At 38.0% G+C, this 26,467-nt stretch overlaps 2 long non-coding RNA genes across 2 annotated transcripts; one reads left to right on the top strand and one right to left on the bottom strand.

Annotated features, from left to right (window-relative positions):
- Nucleotides 1–13,628: 13,628 nt before the first annotated feature.
- LOC135948195 (uncharacterized) lies at nt 13,629–15,001 on the bottom strand. The gene is made up of 2 exons (XR_010575785.1): nt 14,211–15,001; nt 13,629–13,788 (listed from the first exon to the last, which is right to left on the bottom strand). It is a non-coding gene; the product is annotated as an uncharacterized LOC135948195 (long non-coding RNA).
- Nucleotides 15,002–21,248: 6,247 nt separating this feature from the next.
- On the top strand, nt 21,249–26,178 carry LOC135933885 (uncharacterized). The gene is made up of 4 exons (XR_010574030.1): nt 21,249–24,018; nt 24,250–24,408; nt 24,465–24,730; nt 25,320–26,178. It is a non-coding gene; the product is annotated as an uncharacterized LOC135933885 (long non-coding RNA).
- Nucleotides 26,179–26,467: the final 289 nt, after the last annotated feature.

Here is a 26,467-nt window from a genome sequence, read left to right as displayed (position 1 = left end):
CGACTGTAAAAATTACCTGCAAAATGCGTTTTCCAGTGCGCTGCTGCTGGTTTTTCTGCGTGCACGCACTTGTGCGTGCGGCTGCTGCTTTTATCAATCTGCTTTTTTTATTCTATCACAGATAAGTCAAAGCATGGATGGGGTTTCGCTCTGCATCAAATGCGCACGCATGCGTGCAACTAAATTTCGCTTGCAATTTTAAGTGCACTTAATAATTGGCAACCAAAAAATGGCCGGTGGCATTTCCACCAATCGCACTACTTTTCGAAGCAATATGAATAGTTTCCTCCCCTCGGATCGTCCGCCACCTGCTATCGAAATTTTATTGTTGGGGTAGGCGAAGGGGTTGCAATGCGTTTTTTTCGGATTTTGAGCCCGCATTGCACCCTCTGCAGCATTCGATGTCAATCAATTCGTGGGGATACATTCTTGCGAAGAAAGAAGGGTGTAAGTCTCTTCATTGTAATTCGCCTCGAGAGCGAATTGATATAAAAAACGAAGAGGACAAGTGAATAACCGGATTGCGCGCTGGTGGCCGGCCACTTGCTCTCTCCACATCCCCCCGCCGAGATTCGAGATCGATGCACGCGCGCTCTGCCTCAGCCAAATAGGGGTTGTTGCTTGTTGCTGCTCTCGTCGGCGTCATCCGCGTCCAAGATAATTATAGGGCTGTGAATTATAGACGGTTTTTTTGCCAAAATAGTCGACTGACTGTTATTTGTAAGAACAAATTAGACTGTTTTCTTTTCCATTGTTTCCTCCCCGTTTTTTTATATATATTTCTTACAAAATCGTGTTTAATTTATGTATTATATTGTATTTTTCAGAGCCAATTAACAGATTTGACAGTTAATTGAAAAGGATATTCACTGGTGGTTTTTAGTTAAAGCAGTTTCTCTAGATAATAATGGCGCATTTGGATCGGATTTTAAGACACTGAAAATTTTTATATTTGTAATGATAGGAATTCATGGCGACACATCTGAGATTTAATTTTTGACGGAAAATCCAGGTGTCTGAAAGGTGTAATTAAATATTTCGTCAGAAATAAAAAGCTCTGCCGTATTCAACTCAGAGCAGTTTGATTTTAATTTATATTTCCACCCGATTCAATAGAGCAACGTAAAGAATGTTGCCACCAGGAATGCGCTACAGGACTGTTCGAATAAAAGAGTATTTTTTTTTTGACGAAATGAGACCAGTGTTTGATATATGGAAAGAAACGCATGCTGCAGCTAATTTTCAAAGCGCATCCTGTTTGTTGACACTCACTCGCGCGTGTGTATCAAACATTTTAGTTGGCTCTCTCATATACTGTCAGCAGATGCTTTGATCTGTATCTCCGCGTGCTGCTGGACCAGAATGGACGGAAATGCCGACAACGAGAGATGTGAGACGTGTGTGAATTGAAAATTCAAGGCAGGTGCGTATTGGACTAAAATTTAAATAATTAAATCTTATTATTGTAATTCTTTCAGGAAATGTTAGTTATTATTTTAATTTATCGATCTCGCAGGTTGATTTAAGTAAAAGAGCGAAAAGTCTAATTTATTTTCGACTAAAAAGAAAAAGGGAAACAATGAAACTCCTAACAATAACTTTAATTTGCTTCGTGAATGGGTTTGCAATGTCAATAACTTTTTTTAATTTAAAATACAAAATATTTTCCTACCTTTGTTTCGCGTCAACGCTATCTATACGTTTTTCGACCTGTTTAGTGCTTGTTTTCATATTTGAATCGGCAGTACAGTGAAAATGATCTGGCTTAATCCCCCGCTGCGTTAAAAGCTCGTCGGCGGCAAATCAAATTTGCCTGGCTCGTGCCCGTTTCGCCGAAAGCTTTTAACGGGCCCCTTTGTTATAATTACAGGCAGATTCGCAATAATTGGACCATCGCTTTCAATTTTGACAAAGCTCCCGAGTTATTTGTCCTCCAATCGAATTAGACCTGCGAGAGTCACGAATTTTACAAATAGATACATTCTGTTTTGTTGCCATGGCGTTTTCCCTCGTCTGCTAAGTGCTTTCCGCGCACCCTAACCGAAACGAAAAAATTCTGGGTATTTTTATCCATTAATAGAGGATTTTAGACTTTCTGTTCGATCACGGCATTTACCATTTTCACAAACTAAATTGTAATCCCGACAGTACCTTAGGCAGTTGGGGAAACCGTGAAATTTAAGGAAAAACATATTTTGTGTAATATTTATTTGTTAAATTAAGGAATAAGTGAAACATTGCAGCATTTTTTCGTGTCTGAATGGGCCGCAATTTATGCCGCCAATGGAAATGCGGCGAGGGGCAAGTCGTCTCGCGAAACGCGAGCCGTGGGCGGGCAGCAGACCGATTATTTGTCTGATTTTCGGGCCAGCCAAAAAGCCGGGGTGGGGGCGGAGAAGAACGCGCGGTTGCGGATGCACCCGCCGCGCCACGCGCAAGCAATCGAATAAAAGCCGCGAGCGCCAAATTTCCACTTGACCCGCAGAAGCCTTTTTCAAAACGCAAGTTTGTTTCACCTTGAAAAACCAAATTTACTTTAACAGTTAGAAAAATCACGCGTTTCTATTAATTATAATTAAATTATCGAGCTTTCCAAATAATCTTGCAGCTCCACAGAAAATGACAAAAAAGTTTCAGACGGTTTAATCGGTCCAGCGGCCCCTCGAGTCCTGCCTTAAAAAGAAAATTGTCGGGAAAAAGAAACAAAATCCGCGGGACGGTACAATATTAACAATATATATTGAATTATTTTGTTAGAGATTTGAAATAAATGCTTTATATAATGTCACACACAGATCTTTCCAGGGTTATATTCTAAGCTCAGGACGTCGCACCCTGCGATCTATCTTGAAGAGACGACTTATACTTCGCGAGAAAGAGAAGAAACACATCTCGACAATTTGTTGATAATATAAATTATCTGTGCAGTTGTCATGGTTTGCGGATATTTATAGCTTCGTCTTGAAATCATTGTAAAAATCTGCAAACAAAGCACAAAACGCACTTGCTGCATTTTTGAAAGGCTTGTTTAATTTTACATTAAAGGAACGAAATATGTTATATGTAGGAAACTATTCTGGGATGAATTCTCTAATTATATACTATTTATTAATTAAATGTATATAGAGTTAGCAAGCTATAGCTGCAAAAAACCGTGGATCTGCCGAACAACCGGTTTATTGCCGTGCCTAGGCCTGAGAGTTAACGATCGCTATGGCGAATGCAGGGCCGGGACATCATGGCGCAGGTGCATGCAATTATTGCTGCTGCTGCTCGGAAATATTATTGCAATTCTACGAACTGGCTGGCTCAGAAAAGGCCCAGTTTTTAACGCAGGAGCACGCTTGCTTACGCCGCCGCCGCCGCACTCTAAAAATCTGTCGTGTGTCTTTGCTCTTTTATTGCTCCAAAGGTATGATGCACCCCAATGGCCGAGAATCTGCTCAGGAAGCTTCTAGCCTCGCCACAAAAAGCAGGTACGTCGCATGAACGTTTTAAAATTTTCTTTTTTTTTCTTTTCAACTCTGTCAAGATTTTATTTAAAAAAAAGCCGAATTTTCTCATAAATCACTGAACTATTTACTTTCGGGGTCGCGGCAATCCTTATCGTTGCGGGTAAACGGAACAAATCAACGCGTAATATTTTCAATTTTTTATATCTTGAAATTTTCGGCTGAACCAACAGCGCACTCTGCAAAAGATTATCTCGACGGTAATATTCGAGATTTAAACAAAATCATGTGGCTTGGAAAACTAAAATAACAAAATTTCACGAGCAAACAATTAATTTTTCTTCTTTTTCATTTTTAGAAATGAGTCAGGAACCATTCAGAAGAACCGCCGGCCTCCGTTGATGGGTGGACAAGAAGAAAGTTTCGGCAGGAAAGACAAAGCGACGGCTCAACCTGGAAACGAGCTGGTCGACTTGAACAAACACAAGAATCTGATCAAATTCCTGGGGCTCGATGATTCGAAGGTAAGCAAGCGATCTCTTCCACGTCCCACGCAAGGCTCAGATTTTAAATTTTGTTTCACAGGAAGACTTGACTGGGAAACGAAAGCCGAAGTCAGGAACCGGAACGCATTGCATCATTCTCTAGACGAATATTCTCAGAATTTGAGCCGGAGTTGGCAAACGCAAATAAATATAAATGTTAACCCGAAATTTTATTGTTACTTTCTTCTTCGCTTCTAAAATTCTCACAGTCCCGCAGTGATTGATTTATGTACAGACGTGTATTTCTCGAGTTTATTCATGTACCAAAAAAGTAACAAAAAATTAATGTTTTCAATGTTCGACGGAAAATAAAATACTGTAATAATTATAATTTATTTGGAGCTTCACAAGTTGGCCGAACGCCAATTATTTGTTTGCGCAAAATAAATTCGATCCGGCGTAATTGCAATTCAGTTGTTTTATTCTTTCGGCAATATTTCACACATCTTTGTTCTTTCTAAGATAGAATTAATTTTTCACGGCGGTGGAGAAAATAAATCAATAACGGAATAATTTGTATGCGCGGAGCAGAAAAGGTTGCCCAACAACAGCAACCATCCGCGCAGGCTAAACGGGAACGGCGCCATCATGGACAATAATTGTAATGAAAATCAATAAAGTGTTCCCAATAGCAACGGTGTGTTCTATAGAACTGTTCTACAGCGGGCTGAGCGAGGAGGCGTGGCTCGAAGCGCAGGCCCCACCCCCTGTTCTCCTTGTGTCTAGCAAGCGCCTCTGCACCTGCACCCTAAAAGTGTTTCCTTTCAAAAGTGCGCACATCTGAAACTGGTTTCTTTCCCTTTTTTTCTCGGCTCACTTTATTATTAATTCTTGTTGAGGTAAATGCATCTATTTATGCCGAAAAATGTGCTACCATTCGATATATTGGCTAATAAGAGGCCACAATAGCTTCCGTTATTTATGCTTCGTTATGTCCTCGTGAAAATTCAAAATTTTAAAAAATATAATTGCCACATATTATTAAAAAAACTTTACATCGAACGCAGATATGTAACGGTTTTGTAGAATTTTTTTAAAATTTTTTCTGTAAGTTTTAATTTTGGTAATTTTCATATTTTTGGATCAACTTTTAGAACGGCTTCTCCAGGAAAAATGCGGAGCAGAGGAGAACATTCTTTCAGATTTTTCCATCTAGCATTCCATTTAGAAACAAATTCTTGCTAAAATCAGAATAATTTGGTCACTATAGATTATTAAGATTTTTCAAAAACAGTTTTCAAAATTGGAGGTTAAAACTTGCATAGCTCGAAATCCGTTCTCCTTTCTTGTCATTATATTTTCATCTTATTTAAAACTCTGAAGAATATGCGATGGTAGTAAAACATGAATAGATAGCAGAGGTGTGTTTCTCCTAAAATGCTGTTCGGCCGATCGTTTTTCCCAGAATTGGAGTCAGTCCGCGATCGCCAACACGAATGAAAAGCGTCGGCGCGCAAGCGGGGATGAAAGGTAGAGCTGCTCCCCGCACCCTCGCCTTAATTCTCGCGCAATGGCCACCACAGCTCTCAAGTCCGGCTCGAATATTAACCAAGTCCGGCTTAACCGCAATTGGTGAATTGATTTTAAGACGTGGTTCGCACAATGCATCGATCAGACTCGACCTGAATGACAATCCTGGCATTGAGAGTAATAAAATTCCCGCTGCCAGCAGGAAATTCTCAAGAACGGCCCGCCGTCAGGAAGTGCCGACGAGGACGAGTGGCTTTCCAGGGCCGTTTCGGAAAATGCCATCCCTGATGTCAGCAAGATGGAACGATTTTGGACCAAATACTTGTCGCAGGAGGGTGACCCTGACGTCGAAAAGCAGCTCGAGATGGCGCACGAGGAAGAAATTCAGCGAAAGAGATGAGAATAAGCATGAAAATGTATATATTGCTAGAGGCGGAAATAATTGCGTTGTCGTGCATATTAAAATTTTGAAATATTTGCTTAAATTATCCCTGCGTGTGCCAAGTAAAATAAAAATAGAGTATTTTAATTTGAACTTGTACTTGAATTTTCCACCTTGACATTTTTTAACTTGTGCCGCGATTGCGGATGAGAAAATTGAGCAATTAGCCAGCTGGAGTTTTGATCGCGTGCAGCCTCCTGCGATATTTTGCCCTCGATTCGCAGTGCATCGAGTTGAACATCAAAGCGCAGCCGAATGGCAGAGACGGAAGTCACGGATAATAACAGGGTGCGAGCAGCCGCCCGACGAGAGGGTGCAGCGCGAGAATGGAGAGCAAATGCAAATTTAAGTGCATGGCCTGCAATCCATTTATGTTTTTTTTGTTTTTTTTTACTCTTGTATGCGCTCGGACCGTGACTCGCGAGCAATCTAAATTACAGGCTTCTGCACTTGAATTGCTGCCAATTTTCATTTTCTGTGCCACCATTCTTACAATTTGCAAAAGTTAATCCAATTGATTCGCAGACTGCATTCACTGAAAAAATTCTTTCCTTTCTTCAATATGATTTTAAAACTGAATTGGAATGAAATAGTTAAGAATGAGCAAACGCAGGATTTTTGGACCGCACGGAAAATAAATAAAATTCGTGCTAACAGATTTTTCGGCTTGCACGGCATCAATGCATTTTGAAAATGAAAAAAAATATCGCTGTGGCTCTGCTGGGGTGGAGCGCGGCGCACATCAAAAGAGCAAATCAATCGAGCTATCGCACAAACAAACAAATGCGGCAGTTCATTCGCCCCGCGGTCTCGCAAAATCAATATCTGATTGGAAACAAACGCCCCTTTTCCATGCGGGCTTTCACAGATAAAATTGAATCGGTCCAGCTGCAGCGAATTAATTGATCAAATCAATACGCGCGCTCTGCCAGGGAGAGTGCGCACGAGCCGCCATTCTAATTTTTCATAAATTATCAAAATTCAAATAAAAGTTGGACGAACCGTGGACAGATTTAACAAGATGACGTTTTAATTTAATTTCTTAAGGGAAAAAGGGGTTGAGAGAGAGAAAGAAGGGATGAAATATCAGTGCCGAGAGAATATATTCAGCGCAGAGCCGTGTTTTGTCAACCTTGGGTGTTTCTGCAGTTAAATTAGTGCCGCGTATAAAAAGAGGAAAATCACCGCGTGGACCAGATTCATTGTAAAACCAAGCTTGAAATAATTTAGCCAGCTGGCCCTTTCTGGATATTAAAAAGTTGCTGGCTGGAGGAATCAGTCCACGAAATAAATTTATAATTAAATAATTATTTAACGCATTTCCTCCGAATGTTGTTCATTTTTTAATTCGTAAAGGCCAAACGGAGACATTAATTTTGTTTTGGTGGGGTCGATTGCTCTGATGGCCGGAAGTGATCCAAGGGACGGTTGACGACGCGACGGACAGCAATTCAACAGTGCGCGCAACAACCCCTATATAGCTGTCTGAGGCCGAGTGCGAGTGCATCAACCTCGACGGGGGGATGTGTTAAAAGAGCGAGTGCGGCAGGCCAGCAGCGACAAAGCAGCGCGCAATCCGGTTTTTCACTTGTCCTGTTCGTTTTTTTAATTAATTAATTCATTCATTCTCGAGGTGAATTAAACAAAAGCTATATTCGTTGGATCATTTGAATAGAAGATTATAAAATCATATTATTGTTGAACCGAGCTCCCGCCGAGTCCTTATTATTCGTCCGTCACAATTTTTTTTTTTGAATATTGTAATTTTGAAGAAGCATTCAGCTTTGAAAAAAAAAAGGTTAAGTTTGCTTTGTATACCGAGAGTGCAATTCGAGAATGGCCCCTTGTTAAAAATTATAAAACTGCTTAATAGATTCTCATTTTCCCCTGCAAAGGGAAGCTTTCCACTTTGCAAACGCAGCTTTTGTCGTTCTCAATGAAAAGAATGCTGCTTTTCAGCCTGCGCTTGCATCAAGCAACGAGGCCAATATCCAGCAGCAGCACGAAATGCTGAGGGTCGCGCGTGAATCCGAAAAAAAACGCCCCCCTTCGCCCTTCGCCCTTCGCCTACCCCAACAATGATCGAAATTTTGATAGCAGGTGGCGTCCGCGTGAGCCCTTTGAACACATGAATTCGAGAAGTGGGTCAGTGCGGCTGCTTTTTCCTCTGCATCCATGCTGCGCGGATAATTATTGCTGTGTCTGATTCACATTGATTCGAAAAGAAGTGTGATTGGCGGATGCACCGCGGCCATTGTTTGGTTGCCACGGCATCCGATTATGAGAAATGCACTTAATTGCAAGCGAAATTAAACTGCACGCATGCGCTCGCATTTACTCCATCCGCATATTCTGCGAATTATCTGTAATAATCACATAAATCTATATGGTGCACGCTCTGTTTATATAAAAGGGCGGGCGTTTCCCGTACAGGATAGCAGATTTATAAAAGCTGCAGCCGCACACACAAGTGCGTCCGCAACGAAACGAGAGCAGCAGTGCACTGGAACAACGCGCATTTCGCAGGTAATTTTTTGAGTCTTTTTATTTTGGACCGTGACATGTGGAAATAATTAGGCAACTCAAAACGATTTAACAAAAAAATATGGATTTGATCGAGGGTGCTGCAACTGTGACCCGCGGCAACTGTGCCCTAAGTTAAAATGGTGGGAAGAGGAGGAGTGCGGCATCAGGGTTTCGTCTTTAGGGAGGGTCTTTCGAGGGTGGTTGAGGCCTAAATATAATGCTACTTTAAATAAAAAAATTTGCCTATACAATATCGTTGATTTCCTGCTTAATTCGCATCGTATATATTTAAAATGTGTGTTGATATCAAGATAATAACACGACAATCGACAGTCGAGTCTGCTCTTAGTTAATTAAATTCTGAAAATTTTACTTTGGGCACGATTGCCGCGAGTCACAGTTGCCGATCACTCGCTTCAACTGTGACCGAGAGACGAGATTGCAACGCAGCACCCTCCGAGGGGGTTTAGGCTGTGCATCAAAAGGGGGCGCGCTGCTTCACAATTAAAAAAGTCGCTCGCAGGTCAAACTTTTCCTTTGCAGCCGATCGCTTTTGTGTGCTTTGACAATAATGTATTGACTGGCGCGATGCTGGGGGTGCGTGAAAAATCACGAAAGAACCGCTCTTGGATTCTCATCCACAAAAATCGAATATGAAGCGCGGGAAAATTTGTGCCGTACACCAGTATTCTAAATTAAAATCGTTTTTAAAAAGTTAGCAATCATATGAAACGATAATTGAGTGTACATGTATTTATACTTGTAACACGCAGTGGAATGGCGACATCTGAACCGTAAAAATATCAGGAAGGAACTGATATTCTTGCGTTCGAAGTTAGAAAAAAAAATTTAAAATGGAAATATTTAGATCAAAATTATCTTTTGACATTGGTAATTTCCAGATCAATGAAGGCAATATATTTTTACTAGTTAAACAACTGTCGTATTTTTAGTTGATTTAATATTTTAAATATTGTAAAATTGGAGTTTTTAATTAATATCTCGGTTTATAATAAGTTTAGCGGAAAATTGTTCATGACCAATTAATTTCTCAACTAAGAATTGAACAATATTTTTTCAAAACCAAAGCAGTTACGCCAATTATAACCGAAAAAATAGATCGATCTGGGGCAAAATAAAATCCGGCCGCACTCTTGAATGAATCGACGCGGGCTTGTATACGAGAAAGACCAAAGTCGGTATAAAATTTCATTTTTTCTCATTATTTCGCTCCCTCATACAATTAAAGCAATGAATATTTTACACAAGATAAAAATCACAATTCTTGATACAAAAGTTAATTACGAGTTTGCCGAAAAAAGCAACGATCTAGACTTAAACTACAATTTTATAATTTATGTGTATTTAATTAGTCGTTTTTGTTGATGCAATAGCTAATGAAAAATACTGCACGCAGCTCAAAAAATCTGGAAGTTTGTTCCATCGTTGATTTTCCCCCTCAGTTGTTGGTTGAATTTAAATAAATTTAAAATGTACTAAAAACGTTACAAAGGCGTGTAGCTTTTGGTCTTTATAATTTTGCAACGAATAGACAGATTGACACCATTGGGGTCAGTTTATGTACGATTTCACGAGTATAGTTTGGACTTCATCTATTTTAAAGCCCTCAAGAGGTCAAGGTCAGCCGCTGCCCTCTTGGCATAACCAACGCTCTCGATCTAAATTAGCACCTAATTAAAGACAATGTTTCGTTCTTTCCAAAAATGTTACTCTGGTCGAAATCTTCGCGAGCTTAATCGGAAAAATAATTAAGTATAAACACGGACCCATTGCAGCGGCTGATGCGAGCGGTGTGTGTGCTCGCTTCTCGCAGCTGCTGCATGGCTATTGAGAGCCGAGTGATTCCATTATTTTCCATTGCACTAAGTGTGTGATGGGCAGTCAATCTTTTTCGCAGATAGCAATAACCATATTTTGCAAAATAAGGATATTGCCACATATGCTAGTATTTTATTGCAAAGATTTTTTTTTATTTGGCCGTGCAGGCATATTTTCCATAAAAAACATTTATATCGAGTTAATACTTCAGAGAGTGAATCCAAGAGCGGTTATTTCGTGATTTTTCACGCACCCCCAGCATTGCGCCAGTCAATACATTATTGTCAAAGCACACAAAAGCGGTCGGCTGCAAAGGAAAAGTTTGACCTGCGAACGACTTTTTTAAATGTGAAGCAGCGCGCCCCCTTTTGATGCGCAGCCTAAATATGTGCACGGGCGAAACACCCTCGGAGGGTGCTGTGTTGCAAGCTCGTCTCTCGGGTCACAGTTGAAGCGAGTGAACGGCAACTGTGACTCGCGGCAATCGTGCCCAAAGTAACATTTACAGAATTTAATTAACTAGGAGCAGACTCAACTGTCGATTGTCATGTTATTATCTTGATATCAACACACATTTTAAATATATTCGATGCGAATTAAGCAGGAAATCAACGATATTGTAAGCACATTTTTTTATTTAAAGTAGCATCATATTTAGGCCACAACCACCCTCGAAAGACCCTCCCTAAGGACGAAACCCTGATGCCACAATCCTCCTCTTCCCACCATTTTAACTTAGGGCACAGTTGCCTGTCACTCGTTTCAACCCCATCTGTAAATCAATATTATTCATTTAGTTACCGAATCTGACCTTTTTCGATATATTCATTTTCAAATTTCTCAAAAAATGCGGAAAAAGCAGGTCAAATGTTTTTTCATGTATTAAATTAAAGGTTCACTTCAATATGCATGAATTTCTTTAAATCTCTGGTCGAATTTCAGTGACGTTGACCTCTGACCTATGAAGTTAAACATGACCTATGACAAACATTACCTAATTATTTGTGTCAAATTTATATTCTGTGTATTTCCTTATTTCGGCTACATAATTTTCAGTTGGAAATAGAAGAAAAGCGAATATATTTAAATGGAAGACTGGACATACTTTGCGCCCATTGAAAATGCAGAGCTTGACCAAAGCTGGAGAGACGAGTTCTCGATTGCTTGCCAGGCACAAGAAGACCCTGGCCAATTTGGTGAATAACTCGCATCTCAAATTTAATTGTTTAATCATTTGACTAAAATAATTCTCAGCTTCAGGGAAGGAAAGCAACAACCTTAGCGTGGATTTAGACGGGGAAGAATGGCTGTCGGAGGCCATTTTAGCAAATCCGGATTTCGACGAGGCCGAGTTTAAAACTTTCTGCCAAGAGTATTTATTTGGCGAGAGTGGCAATCAAAACCATGAGACGCTTGCACTCATACTGCAGGAAATTGAAATGTCCATCACTAAATCAGCGTCAGGTATGGCCATTTATTTCTATAATTAAATCGACCAGTTAGGAAAATTCTTGTCATGATTTTACAGAGGATGCCTTGCTATCACGAGTCATTGAAGAAAGTGTTGTCCTCAGCGAGAGTTGGTTTGAAAATGTCACGATGAACGAGCAGGTTCTGTCTGCTGAGAAGGACGAGAATGCCATCAGGCCTGTTGAGTCATTCACTGGTACGCTATATTCGGGATTTTAAATTCTTGAAATCAACTATGGTATTTTTCTCAGGAGAAAATATTCCATCTGAACTGCAGATAAATTACGGAAAAGTGGATGAGCCTGTCTATGAGGAAGCATTTGGTTAGTTGCTTCAAAGACCAACATTGACGAAGATTCTGGGCACACCAATCGATTCCTGAGGGTCGAATTAGGTAATGTGGATCATTTTTCCGTTAAAAAAGTGCAGCGAGACGTAAGAACTATTTTTCCCACCAAAAGAATATGAATAATGCGAAAAATGCGCATGCGCGTCCATACGCACAGGCAGTGCTCAAACCAACTGTGACGCGTGCGCACTTCTCGCATATTCGTATTGTTTTGGCGGGAAAAAAGTTCTTACGTCGCGCTACACGTTTTTAACGGAAAAATGATCCACTTTAACTAATTGGACCCTCAGGAATCGATTGGTGTGCTCAGAATCTTCGTCTCAGTGACGGTCTTTAATTTATTCTTTTCTATTTTTCGAAGGTTACTGCGAGTTGAATCACAAACCGGCGCTAAATGCTTCATCCAACGATGCAGTAATTCGAGAGGTGAAAAAGGACGACCAGAGGAACAAATTTTCTCGGCGCGGAATTTGCATGGTTTGCGTCAACAAGCGGAGGGAAAAGATGAATATTTACTCGCACAAGCAGGTGCACACGTCAATGGGAGAGGCTGTCGCAGTCGAGTACGTCGATGGCGTTGCCACGATTGTATCCACAGAAAAACAAAACCCTTGCTCGATGATCAAGAACAAACTGAAATATGGCTGCGACAAATGCGAATTCTCGACTGAGAAATGGCCAAACATGAAGAAGCACAAAACGACGCACTTGCCGAGGACGATCGAATGCAATCAGTGCAACCGCAAGTATTCGACCAAAGAGAGGCTCAAAGTTCACTTTCAGGCGTGTCATAGTCTTAAATACGAGTGTGCTAATTGCAAGCAGACGGGAATGAGCCGCAATAAATGGCACCATCACAATTGTCTTCTTTTAACAAATTAATATAACGCGCTCTTGTTTAAATACATCTATATAATTTGCAAACATTACAAGACTTTTAGGCCGCGGCCAATTCACGAATTCAGACAACCTATCGGCTAGTGCTCGGTCAGCTATATACTATAATACTTTAACAACAAAAATAGGAAAAAATAAATATGCATATTGCGATGGCTACCCGCATAAAAAAATATCACCTGAGAATGTTCTAAGAATATACCGACTTCGCCCAGGATTAATCTAAAAAATTAATTATATATGAACTTATGATACGGTTTTTCGTGATACTGGATTAATCTGTAGATTAATTTATGAGAATATTCTAAGAATGTTCCAGGATTATTCTGCCGGGCTTTGTTTCAAAAAGCTCTAAAGAATGATCTTAGAACATTCTCAGAATATACTTATGGATTAATCTTTGGATTGATCTAGGATTCATATTTAGCGTATCAAATCTTAACTTTGTATTATTCTTTGAGGACAATCTTAGAATGTTCTTAGGTGATTCTAATATCATTTTAAGGTTAACATAGATTGTGACAAAAATTATCCCTAAATTATTCTTAAAATTACCCTCAGATTGTTCCTAGAATATTTCAAAATCTGTCATTACTATTACTGCGATATAATTGGGAATTATTTAAATAATTACAAACTTATTCAGTTGAATTTTTAAAATTTATTTGTTTTTAATCATATCAGGTACACAATTTTCTCTCATTCGATGCCAGCACCGCCAATCTTGAAGCCCAAACTGCAGAACTTAAACGATTGTATCTTTTCCCGTCGTGCAAAACAGCTGCGGACGGCTTGAAGCTAAAAAAAGGGAGCGACTCGTAGAAAAAAATAAATAAAAGCTTTTTTCAATTAGCTGTGCTTGGAAAATGGAAGGTAGAAGTATGTCAAGTTCATGCATAATATTTTTCCATTTTCCATGCGAAGCCAATTGAATCAGAATGTGTAATAAAAATTCTCGTAAGCGTACAAAAAAGGCACCGCGATTTACATGGAAAAATTACATTTTTCCTCACCGATTTACAGTTTCCGCCACCCAAACTTATTTATGGGGTTCTAATTAAGAACATTAAGGACTGGAGAGGATCCCATATCAAAATATTGGTGGCAAAAACCGTACAAGTAGCGGCGAAAAGTGTAATTTTACAATAAAACCGTTGGATTTCAAAGTTGCGCGATCTGTTCTAATTTCTTAGGACGCTAATCTATAAAATGGGACTTACCCTGTTGACCGCAAGATCCAGGCCATCCGTCCGAGTCCGCGGGACGTCCGTGTTGTCCCTTACTGGCGGCGTCCGGCGTCCTGCGTCCGTTAATAACTTTAACTTTGAACGGCGGTTGACCGTTGACGCGTTAGACAAAGAGAGCGAGGCAGGATTTTGTAAGTCTCTTGCTGCTGCCACCGCCCGTCGCCGCTCCCCCGCTCCACAACAGAGGCAGCAGCAGCAGGCATTCCATGCAAGTGCGTGCATGCATGTGCAGCCGCCGCTACCACGCGCACACTAAAATCGCCCTTTTAACCCTTTTTTGTACTTCTGACCTTTTATTCAAATTTGCACGTTTGTCGGTAGCATTAATTAAGACTCCTTGTGTTAAGAAATTATATTATTCAATCGAATTTATGATTTTTTACCTTTTTTAATCTGGGCAGCTTCTTTGAAAAAAGGCATCATAATTTTGTATTAGATAATGCGAAAAAGGTTTAGGTTTTATTATTAAAATTTAATTATCGACTTAATTAAAAAATATTTCCCAGAAAAATATTTTTGTGATATTATTTAACAAGATGGCAGTTAATTTTCTTGATTAAATTATGTTTCATATTTAATTTTGTGTTTTTAATTGTAAGAAAAATATCTAAGTTCTTCTCTTTTCGGGTTTTTAAAGAATATTCTAGGAAAATTAAAAAAATATTTTGAATTAATCTCAGAATGATCCATAGAATAATCTGGGGATAATCTATTAACTTATATTCAAATTTCCCCTTTGGGATTATTCCAGGGATATTCTTGTAAATTAATCTCTAGATTGACTTTAAAACATTTTAAGGTTAATCTGGATTCATTCTTAGAAAATTCCAAAAATTATTTTTTTGGATTAATCTCAGAATGATCTAAAGAATAATCTGAGAATATTTTTTTAGATTAATCTCTAGATTGATCTTAAACATTCATAGATTAATCTCAATTAATACAGGATTAATCCTGGATCATTTTTTTGGATTAATTTTTTCGGGTAAATTTTGATTAATCTAAGATTATTCCGGATATTCCTGGGTTATATTTTTTTATGCGGGTAGCTAATCTCAGATTTGTTTTATGTAACAACAACTATATAGAAGTGTTAAATGTCTGACAAAATATGTTGACTTAATACGATATAAAAAGAGGAACAACAATCGAATCGATTAATTGATGTTTATAGAAATAAAAGAAATCATGCACTCATTGTCGGAGCTGTTTCAATTTTTACACGCACTCAGTGGTTAACAAAAACTTGTAAGGGAATTTTAAAAATAGTAAAATTCATAAACAGAAAACAATAATTCAATATTTGCGATTTCGCTAAAAATGCAATGCAATTTTCAAAATGAAAAGGGGGTGAAATCAGGGCCGAATATTCAACCAGACCCCGTTTCAATTCAATTAATTGCCGTAAGAGCGGAACTAACTCAGTCAGAATCGCCTTTTTTACTAATCAATCAGAGAGAGCGAAAATTTCGAAATTCCATTAAAAATTTGTAAAGTTGCTGTGTCGCTTTTCAGACTAAATATTACTGGAGCAGCGCAGGTGAACCTGTCCCTGCTGATTAGCTTGCATTACAACGATCGATTTTTTGGGGCTGCGTCCGAGTCAAATAAAAGCAGCTCGCAAAGTGCGTTCATCGATCGATAATAACGTTGATATGCTAAATTGATTAATTGTTAAAAGGTGCTCCACTCTTTTTTCCCAACTTGACGCCCATGTCCCCGACCGACCCTCAAAAATCAAGTGCTTCCGGGAAAGCAATTGTTCGTCTAGGAATAAAGAGGAATGAATTTTAAACTTTTATTTCTGCAGCTCCGAAAACGAATACCGCAGAGACTACACGCGCATTATTATTTTCATTTACGCTGCAACCACTTTTTGTCGTTCTCAAAGAAAAAGCAACGAGGCCAATTTATTGACATGAATCCGAAAAACGCACCCCATCCAATAACAACTGAATTTCGTTAGTAGGTGGCGGGGACGATCCGAGGGGTGGACAACCCTTCCGCGTGAACAAATCGAAAAGTGGGTCAGTGGCTGCTTTTCAGCAACCATGCTGGATATAATTGCTGTTGACATTTGCAAGAGTAGGGGGTGGGGCTCTTTATTCGTTATGGAGTAAATTATTGATTGATTCGAAAAGCTGTGCGATTGGTGGACGCATCCCGCACGGTCACTGTTTGGTTATGAAATGCATTTAATTGAAAGCGATATTAAATTGCACCCATGCGCTCATGCATCTAATGCAGAGTGAAACTAGTCATGGTCAAAGAAAAATCGATTCTTAATATCGATGTTTTTCCTTACGATATATATCGATTGTTAACCATTATTGTAGGGCGGTTATATGGGATGATATTTTACCATTGATGTTTTTCAGACGCGATACATCGATGAATATCGATATTCAAAAACATTTGGCGTGGAGACTAGGTGAAACTCCGCATCGATAATACTATGATTTGTCTGCGTTTAATAATCAAATAAAGTGGTGCACGCTGTATTTATAAAGGGCGGGCGTTTTGCGTGCAGGATAGCAGATTTATAAAAGCAGCAGCCGCACACACAAGTGCGTCCGCAGCAAAACCAGCAGCAGCAGCGCACTAGAACAACGCATTATTTCACAGGTAATGTTTTTGAGTATATTTTATTTTGGACCGTGATGGGGTTTGACATGTGGAAGTAATTAGTGATTTAAAAAAATTGTGGATTTTAAAATGAAATGTATGTTAAGGGATGTGCGCACATACTAGTGCGTTCATCGGGCCCAATTTTTGCTGCCCGTACCCTAGTGACGCAACCGGGACCCGCTCGTACCCGATTTTTTAACTCGTGTCATTGCTTGAGCCCGCCTCGACCCGATATTCAGGGCCCAAGTGTGCCCGCCCAAAAAAATCAATCAAAAATTTCTTTTAATTTCAATGCATTTTAATATCAGCAGTTTTTTATTTATGCATTTTAAAATTACCTTCTATAATTATTATGCGAAAAGTAAAAGAAAAATACCTGCACTGTTGAGGAAATATTGACCAATCTGACCGCAATTTTCCTCTCAATTTTTAATTGTCATTTTTTTCTGGCTCTAATTAAAAAAAAATATTTCACAATTTTTCGAAGTTGACTAGTTGACACGTTATGACCTAAAATAATTAGAAAATTATTGCAAACTAAGGTGCATACACGGCCGTACCCACTCAGCTCTTTTCGCTCTCTGATTGAACAATAATTTTCAATGTATTGGTATTTGTCCTGAGAGCGTATGAGAATGAGGTTTGAGTTTTTTTTTTGGTTGAAGGGTAATCGGGTTTTTTAAAATTCTCGCACCCGGTAGGCTAAACCCGAAACCGCTCAAACCCGGCCCGACGAGAGAATAAATTACCAGGTACCGGGTTTACCCGAGCATTTTCGAGTACCAAATAAAATACCCGGCACGTCGAACGCACTAGCACATACACCTATATAATTTCAGAGTTTGCCAAGAATGACAGGCAACTGTGCCCTAAGTTAAAATGGTGGGAAGAGGAGGAGTGTGCCATCAGGGTTTCGTCTTTAGGGAGGGTCTTTCGAGGGTGGTTGTGGCCTAAATATAATGTTACTTTAAATAAAAAAATGTGCTTACAACATCGTTGATTTCCTGCTTAATTCGCATCGAATATATTTAAAATGTGTGTTGATATCAAGATAATAACATGACAATCGACAGTCTAGTCTGCTCTTAGTTAATTAAATTCTGAAAAATTTACTTTGGGCACGATTGCCGCGAGCCGCGAGTCACAGTTGCGCCGTTCACTCGCTTCAACTGTGACACAGAGACGAGCTTGCAACGCAGCACCCTCCCAGGGTGTTTAGGCTGTGCTTCACAATTAAAAAAGTCGCTCGCAGGTCAAACTTTTCCTTTTCCTTTGCAGCCGACCGCTTTTGTGTGCTTGACAATAATGTATTGACTGGCACGATGCTGGGGGGGTGCGTGAAAAATCACGAAAGAATAAATAAAATTTATGTGTGCTGAAAAAGATAATTCATCTTACCACAATGAGAATTATTTACAAAATTATGTACCCTGTCGAAACATTGAAAAATAATAACGATAAATGAATAAAAAATGTGGTTTTCCTGTCAAAAATATAATTTGTCGAATTTTCCAATTCAACGTCTTTCAAATATACAGGAATCCATGAAAGAGACACCTTAACCGATACTTCATGTTAATAATATCATAAAATTGCCATAACATGATAGTTAAATTAATGCATCAACCACGATGAAACGAGTAAGTGAGTAATGCAACATAATTTCTGAAAACTAGTAATACTTATCTGATCTAAATCAAGATTTCTAAAAATTTCAATTTAATTATTCTCTTCCTAGAGACTTAAATGTTATAAATTTAATTAGAATGAAGTACATTGCAGATATTTTTTAGATTTATTATTCATTTAAAGAAATAAATAATTTCTCTAGTGCGCGCTACTTTTTGCTTCAAACCTTCAATTGATAAGAAAACAAGGCTATTAAAAAATATACAACAATTGTCACTAGGGGCCATTGCGCTTACGTTAGAAATAAAAATTATTTTCATCTTTTGTGGAAGTATTTATTTTGATTTTTTAAAATAAAAATGATATTAAATCACAGATTTTTAGGCTGTTTCGATAAATTTTTTTAGAGTGTGAAACGGTCAATGCCTAGATAATTCCATTCCATTATATATTTTTACTCTCTAAAGCATTAACTCGATATATGGATTTATACATTTATATATCGATTTATGGAAAATATGCCTACTCGGCCAAATAAAATAAAATCTTTGCAATAAAATAATAGCATAATATGCATATTATGCGGCAATGACCTTATTTTGCAAAATATGGTTATTGATATCTGCGAAAAAGATTGACCGCACATCGCACACTTCGTGCAATGGAAAATAATGGAATCACGCGGCTCTCAATAGCCATGCAGCAGCTGCGAGAAGCGAGCACACACACCGCTCGTATCAGCCGCTGCAATGGGTCCGCGTCTATAATTAATTATTTTTCCGATTAAGCTCGCGAAGATTTCGACCAGAGTAACATTTTTGGAAAGAACGAAACATTGTCTTTAATTAGGTGCTAATTTAGATCGAGAGCGTTGGTTATGCCAAGAGGGCAGCGGCTGACCTTGACCTTTTGAGGGCTTTAGAAGACATTATGTCCAAACTACTCGTGAAATCGTGCATAAACTGACCTCAATGGTGTCAATCTGTCTATTCGTTGCAAAATTATTAAGTCCGATATCGCCACGTCTTTGTAACGTTTTTAGTACATTTTAAATTTATTTATATTCAACCAACAACTGAGGGGGAAAATCAACGGTTGAAAAAACTTCCAGATTTTTTGAGCTGCGTGCAGTATTTTTCATTAGCTATTGCATCAACAAAAACGACTAATTAAATACACATAAATGATAAAATTGTAGTTTAAGTCTATAGATCTTTGCTTTTTTCGGCAAACTCGTAATGAACTTTTTGTATCAAGAATTGTGATTTTTATCTTGTGTAAAATATTCATTGCTTTAATTGTATGAGGGAGCGAAATAATGAGAAAAAATGAAATTTTATACCGACTTTGGTCTTCTCGTATACAAGCCCGCGTCGATTCATTCAAGAGTGCGGCCGGATTTTATTTTGCACAACATCGATCTATTTTTTCGGTTCTAATTGGCGTAAACGCTTTGGTCTTGAAAAAATATAGTTCAATTCTTAGTTTAGAAATTAATTGGTCTTTAACAATTTTCCGCTAAACTTATTATAAACCGAGATATTAATTAAAAACACCAATTTTACAATATTTAAAATATTAAATCAACTAAAAATACGACAGTTGTTTAACTAGTAAAAATATATTGCCTTCATTGATCTGGAAATTACCAATGTCAAAAGATAATTTTGATCTAAATATTTCCATTTTTTATTTTTTATTTAAACTTCGAACGCAAGAATATCAGTTCCTTCCTGATATTTTTACGGTTCAGATGTCGCCATTCGAATGCGTTTTACAAATATAAATAAATGTACACTCAATTATCGTTTCATATGATTGCTAACTTTTTAAAAACGATTTTAATTAAGAATACTGGTGTACGGCACAAATTTTCCCGCGCTTCATATTCGATTTTTGTGGATGAGAATCCAAGAGCGGTTCTTTCGTGATTTTTCACGCACCCCCAGCATCGCGCCAGTCAATTATTATTGTCAAAGCACACAAAAGCGATCGGCTGCAAAGGAAAAGTTTGACCTGCGAGCGACTTTTTTAATTGTGAAGCAGCGCGCCCCCTTTTGATGCACAGCCTAAACCCCCTCGGAGGGTGCTGCGTTGCAATCTCGTCTCTCGGTCACAGTTGAAGCGAGTGATCGGCAACTGTGACTCGCGGCAATCGTGCCCAAAGTAAAATTTTCAGAATTTAATTAACTAAGAGCAGACTCGACTGTCGATTGTCATGTGATTATCTTGATATCAACACACACATTTTAAATATATACGATGCGAATTAAGCAGGAAATCAACGATATTGTAAGCAAATACTTTTATTTAAAGTAGCATTATATATTTAGGCCTCAACCACCCTCGAAAGACCCTCCCTAAAGACGAAACCCTGATGCCGCACTCCTCCTCTTCCCACCATTTTAACTTAGGGCACAGTTGCCGCGGGTCACAGTTGCAGCACCCTCGTTCGCCAACACCAGAATTTTCCAGGAAAAATCCACTGCATTGCAAAAATCTGTTTTTTTTCTGCAATTTTGGGAATTTTTCTGAAACACATAGTCATGCGTTTTAATGAAGATAAAAATGCTCGTGAAGGATGACCAAAAATTGGGAAACTGGTGTAATTCCCAATAGATGCTACAATTTTCAACGTAAAAATATGTTTTTCAAAATTCAAATTCGAATTTCTCAAAACTGCGGAAAATCCGAGTCAATATTATTTTACATTGAATTAGGCACATTTTGTTCCCCTCAATATGCATAAATCTTAACCCAGCCAGCAAAGCCTCGCCAGGGTGTTATAATATTGTTAACATAGTGGTGACTCCATTGTCCCAGCATTGACGGCACTACCTCCCCCCCTTGACTTTGATCGCCTCCCGATTGCTCGCGGGGAGACAAACGCTACAGGGCAAAGATCTGACTAGCCTGGATATATCCCGCGCTTGCGCGCGAGGAGACAACATCTTAAATGCCAGATTCTTACGTCGTCGGGCTGACCCGTGATTGCGCGAAAAAGTTAATCATTTTCTGTATGAACATGGTGCATAACAATATTTCAACGATCGTCAACGCAGGCGTGACATTGCTCAGTGTGGTATATAAATTACATCAGAATTCAATCAGCGTTCCTGTTTCTGTTGAAAATTTATGCCACAAATTTGTTATAAAATTAATTAAAAAATTATATGGAACTCAGTTTTTTGGTATCGATTTTATTATATTGTTTCATCAAAAAATTCAAATTAAATCCACTAATGAATTATTTAGCACCAATAAAATCAATATGCAATCTCTATAATTATTGATATAATCAAAATATATATATTGATTTACATGATGTGTTAAAAAACATTAATAATTAGATATTTTATTGTTAATCTAAGGCAAACACCTAGTATGCAATTTGCATTGCAGTTGTGTGTCACAGATGTGCCTACCATGCCAGGCATAGTTTGGTTTCCATGGGGGTTTGTTTTTTGTCAAAGTTTCGAAAAAAGTTGACCTGCAGCGCTAGTGTCGAGCTGGCCAGGCTTGCGGACGGATTGCAGAATCTGACAACGTTGAACACTCAGATAATGCTCTGCTTTCTATTGCCAAGAAAGACCGTGAAAAATTAACTTCTTTTGCTTTGCATTTAGGCACATGTGTTCGGCCAGGGTTGAATGAGAAGGGGAGGGAGCGAGGCTGTGAAAAAGAGACAATAGGCCGCTCGCCCGCTCAGCCACTTTTCGAATGAAAATCTCTTTCCAGCCTCTGAGCATTTTTGCTGTCGCACGCGTTATATTTTGACGATTAAATATTTTTCATTCAAATTTGATAAACGTTGACTAATTTTGAAAAACAATAAAAATTAGAGAAAATTCACTTCTTTTCCCTGGTATATTTTGCAATGATAAAATCAATTTCAGACATTAACAAATATAATTATTTAAATGAGAATAAATTATTATCCGCTTTTTTATTGCTGCATTCGCTAGAGCTTATGATCCTGAGTTTAATTGTGTTTGTTTGATTGAATTTGGGCTAACAGAAGGCAAGATATTAGCTTCAATAGGTTGGGCTGATTTTTGTATTTTGGTTATCTCTAATATTTTATTAAATCACACGCTTAATTTCTGGTTTAATGAACATGACAGCCAATTACCCCAACATGAAACCTACATCCTAGAATTTTATTATAGATTTATCTCATTAATTTCACCCTAATAAATGCACTTTTATCCATAAAATATCCATTTGTTACGGTTTTTTGTCATATGGCAACCATTTAAAATTATTCTTGAGGCACGAAAGTCTGGTATGGTTATTGAAAAAGTTTTTTTGAAAAGATCAAGTTTGTGGGGATTAGCGTTTTTTAAATAAACTTAATTTTGATTTTGCAGCCAACGCCTCTTTTAGTGGCGCGAAAAGTGGCTGCAAGAAAATTTCACGCAAAATAGGCGAGAATTATTGTAAATAACTTCGGTGTAGATTGACTTAGGAAGGTAATTTTTTCAATACTAGAATTATTTATTTTTTAGAGCATGATGTGCTAAGAAAATCTATCCCTCCATTGTCAAAAATTGGCAAAAAGTTCAGAAAATTAAATAATTGTTCGAAAAAAATTGATGACAATTAACAATAATTAATATCTTTTAAGATTTTTCAAAAACCGTGTCAAAATTTGGAATCGGAGCGAAGATATGAAAAATTGAAAATCAAGAACTCGTGAAATGTTTTAACGCCACAGAGCTTTAGCAGACGCTAACGCTGTTTTTTCTGTCTGCAGAGATTCTGAATGAAAAAAATGTTTTAACTTAAATGATTAAAAATCTGCAAACTTTACTAGTACGAATCATTCAATCTTGGCTTCAACACTCTTAACAAAAATTAATTTCAGGTAAACGTTTTTCTCAATTTAATTCTTCAGGCATAAAATGCCAAAAGCTGATAAATTGTCACATGCTTAAATTTATTGCTTATATTCTTTCAAAATAACACCCCAAACTTTATACGAAAATAACCAGGAAAATCGCCAATTACTTAGAATAATTTGTAAATTAAGTAATGGAATAATTAATAAATAATTTGGCCCTTTTTAACCCCCAGCAATAAAGTTGAAATTTTCTTTTTAATCCAAGTACCCAAGTAAAATATTTTTTTTAGGTAAAGTAATTGGTATATTTTGTATTGACTTTCCTTCATTAATATTCCTCTGCTGCCGCAACACTTGAATTAATTGATTTTCACCAGAGAAGAGTAATTTTTTCGATTTTTTTAATGGCTCGGGGTCACTCTGGAGCGGCGCGCGCTATTGTTCTCGTGCACATCCTGCACTTTGCTTGCAGCCCCCAAAAGCAACAAAGAGGCTTTCAAAAGAAAATTTATGACCCAAACTGGGATGCGACGGTTAGCAACACTGCACTCTCTGCTCCAGTTTTCCGTGTACTTCAAGAGTAGTTGGACGTGTGCTCCCTGTGTTTTACTCCAAGAATCCAGTGTTTTAGCAGAAATACCCCAATTATGGACCTCCCACATTGTCCAACTTGCTGTGAAGGTAAGAAAATCAATTCTTTGACAGGGCGCAATGCACCAGTTTAATTTTTACGATTTTATCAAGTTATAAAGCATATTTACGTTTATTGCAACGTTGATTGTGAACGGTAAAAAACTATTTCGCTCAGATTAATTGATAATAATATTAATTGGGTCTGAAACTAGATCTCAATTGCCCTGTAATCACGTGAAATTTAAAATTGCGTTACTATCTAAACGATTTTATTTTCAGTATTTTTACCGAAAAAATTGAAAACGCGGGAAAGAGACCTCGGCCGATTGCTCAGCCAAAGTCGACGACAGCGCACCCTGCACCCACACAACCCTCGCACCGACGAATGAACGAACTATGATGAACAAGAAATGAGCTGCATGTTGCATATATGTTCAGGTATAAGAGTTACTCTCAAATTTTATGTTGCTTTTTAATTAATTCACAGACCACAGATACGGACACAGACACCTTTAAAAGCAACTTCTGCCTCGTGATGTCGAGATTCGTGCCTTACTCCTCATTTAAACATGCCAGGAACCAAGGGAAATATTCAGAGGTAAATTTAAGTGCAAATTTTCGAATATTTCATTTAGATTAAATCAAAATTACTACCAATATCAGAATAATTAATATGAACCTTTTTTCCATGTCCATGCTTTGGAAGCTATGTTGAGGGTTGAAGGACAAGGAGCCGAACGAAGAAGAAATAGCAAAAATCGTAAGTTTTTAGGCATTCTGATTTGCTAATTATACGTATAACGAGTAATAGAGGGAGCCTCTTTGAATTAATGTATTGATATTGTAGATTTCACCATTTACCTGAGTGATTGTGAAATATCTGTATTATGTCTTTGCATAATAGTGTTTGTGAATTCGTGAAATTGGGGTAAGCCGGTAGAAAAGAAGAGAGTGGCTGGCCGTGTGCAGCATGTCTCTTCCTTGAAAAGGTAGTATTTGCCACTGCAGGCGCAGGCCTTTTCATGGATGAAACGTTCCGCACACGGCCAGCCACTCTCTCCTCTTCTACCGGCTTAAACCAATTTCACGAATTTTTAATTTTACAAAGACATACAAATATTTAAAAATCTTTCAGATATATGGCAAGAAAACTATAATTTCAAAAAATACATTAAACGAGGCTTCAATTACGCTCGAATTAAAAGACAGAGAGATGCATTTTCCTGTGTTCATTAAAAGTTATTGGCTTTGATCTCTATATATACAACTAACAAGTTCAAAAATTACAAAAAAAATGGTAACCCAGATTTTTTTTAAAAAAAAAAAATTAAAATTGAATATTTTTCCAGCTAGACACTATCTCCAGTATGAAGTGGACCGAAGTAGCTGCTGGAAGACAGGAGCAAGAAAAGTTCTGGTTGAAGTGTTCGAGATACAAGTGCACACTCTGGTCAAGCCCTTTAGAAGATCATCAAGATATCTCTCTATTCGAAATCGCAATCAAAACCTCACATTTTGTCACTTAAAGATGAATTAAAGAAATTTAAAATGTAATCTGCATTTTGTGTAATTTCGCAACTTTCAATGTTTTTAAGTTATCAACTTAGCTCTGGAATTTTTTAAAAGTTATAGAAATGAGCCTGAATGATTTGTACCAATATTCTATTTGTATAATGTACTTTCCAAAAGCTGTTTTAAATTTTTCATTATATTTGTTTTCGTGTGCACATATGTTGCTGGTTTTCGCTGCTAAAGTTTTTACAGTGCTTCATATAATATCGAAAATTAAATGTATGGATAGATTTTTGCAATATTTAAATATTTTAAAGTGAAAACCGCAATATTTTTGCACTTAAACAAATATATATGAATAATCTTGAACAGCAAAAAGTAAAGTGCATTACACAAATAGAAGGTCCATAACGATCGAAAGGCAGTTGAACAACAAGACAATCAAACGACAACCCTAAACTGTCCCTATAATGTCACTATACTGTCCATATACTGTCCATAGGGACAACAACCCATGGACGAGCTTGTCTCCCAGAAGTCAGACAGTTGATCCATGGGCCATCCATGCCAAATGACCTCAGTTTATCGCAAAGTGACGCCGAAAATTAATCCCAAGGATAACTTTGGCGATTGTACCGGGATGACAGAAAATGTCGTCCGCAGTGTAGTCTGGGGCCTAAGCAATGCTGGCTGGGAAGTCATCAGGTCAAATTTTAGTGACCTATGAAGTTAAACAACTTATTGGCAAACTTATGACATACGCGTGTGTTACCTATAATTTGCGTCAAATATATATTCTGCGTGTTCCTTATTTCGGTTATATAATTTTCAGTTGGAAAGAGAAGAAAAGCGAATATTTAAATGGATGACTGGACGTACTTTGCGCCCATCGAAAATGCAGAGCTTGACCAAAGCTGGAGAGACGAGTTATCGATTGCTGGCCAGGCACATCAAGAAGACCCTGAATTGCCAGCAAACAACAACA

The sequence above is a fragment of the Cloeon dipterum genome, chromosome 1, assembly GCF_949628265.1.
Source record: "Cloeon dipterum chromosome 1, ieCloDipt1.1, whole genome shotgun sequence".
Lineage (NCBI taxonomy): Eukaryota > Metazoa > Arthropoda > Insecta > Ephemeroptera > Baetidae > Cloeon > Cloeon dipterum.
The sequence above is the reverse complement of the archived record's forward strand: the minus strand, read 5'-3'. Positions and strand labels throughout refer to the sequence as shown.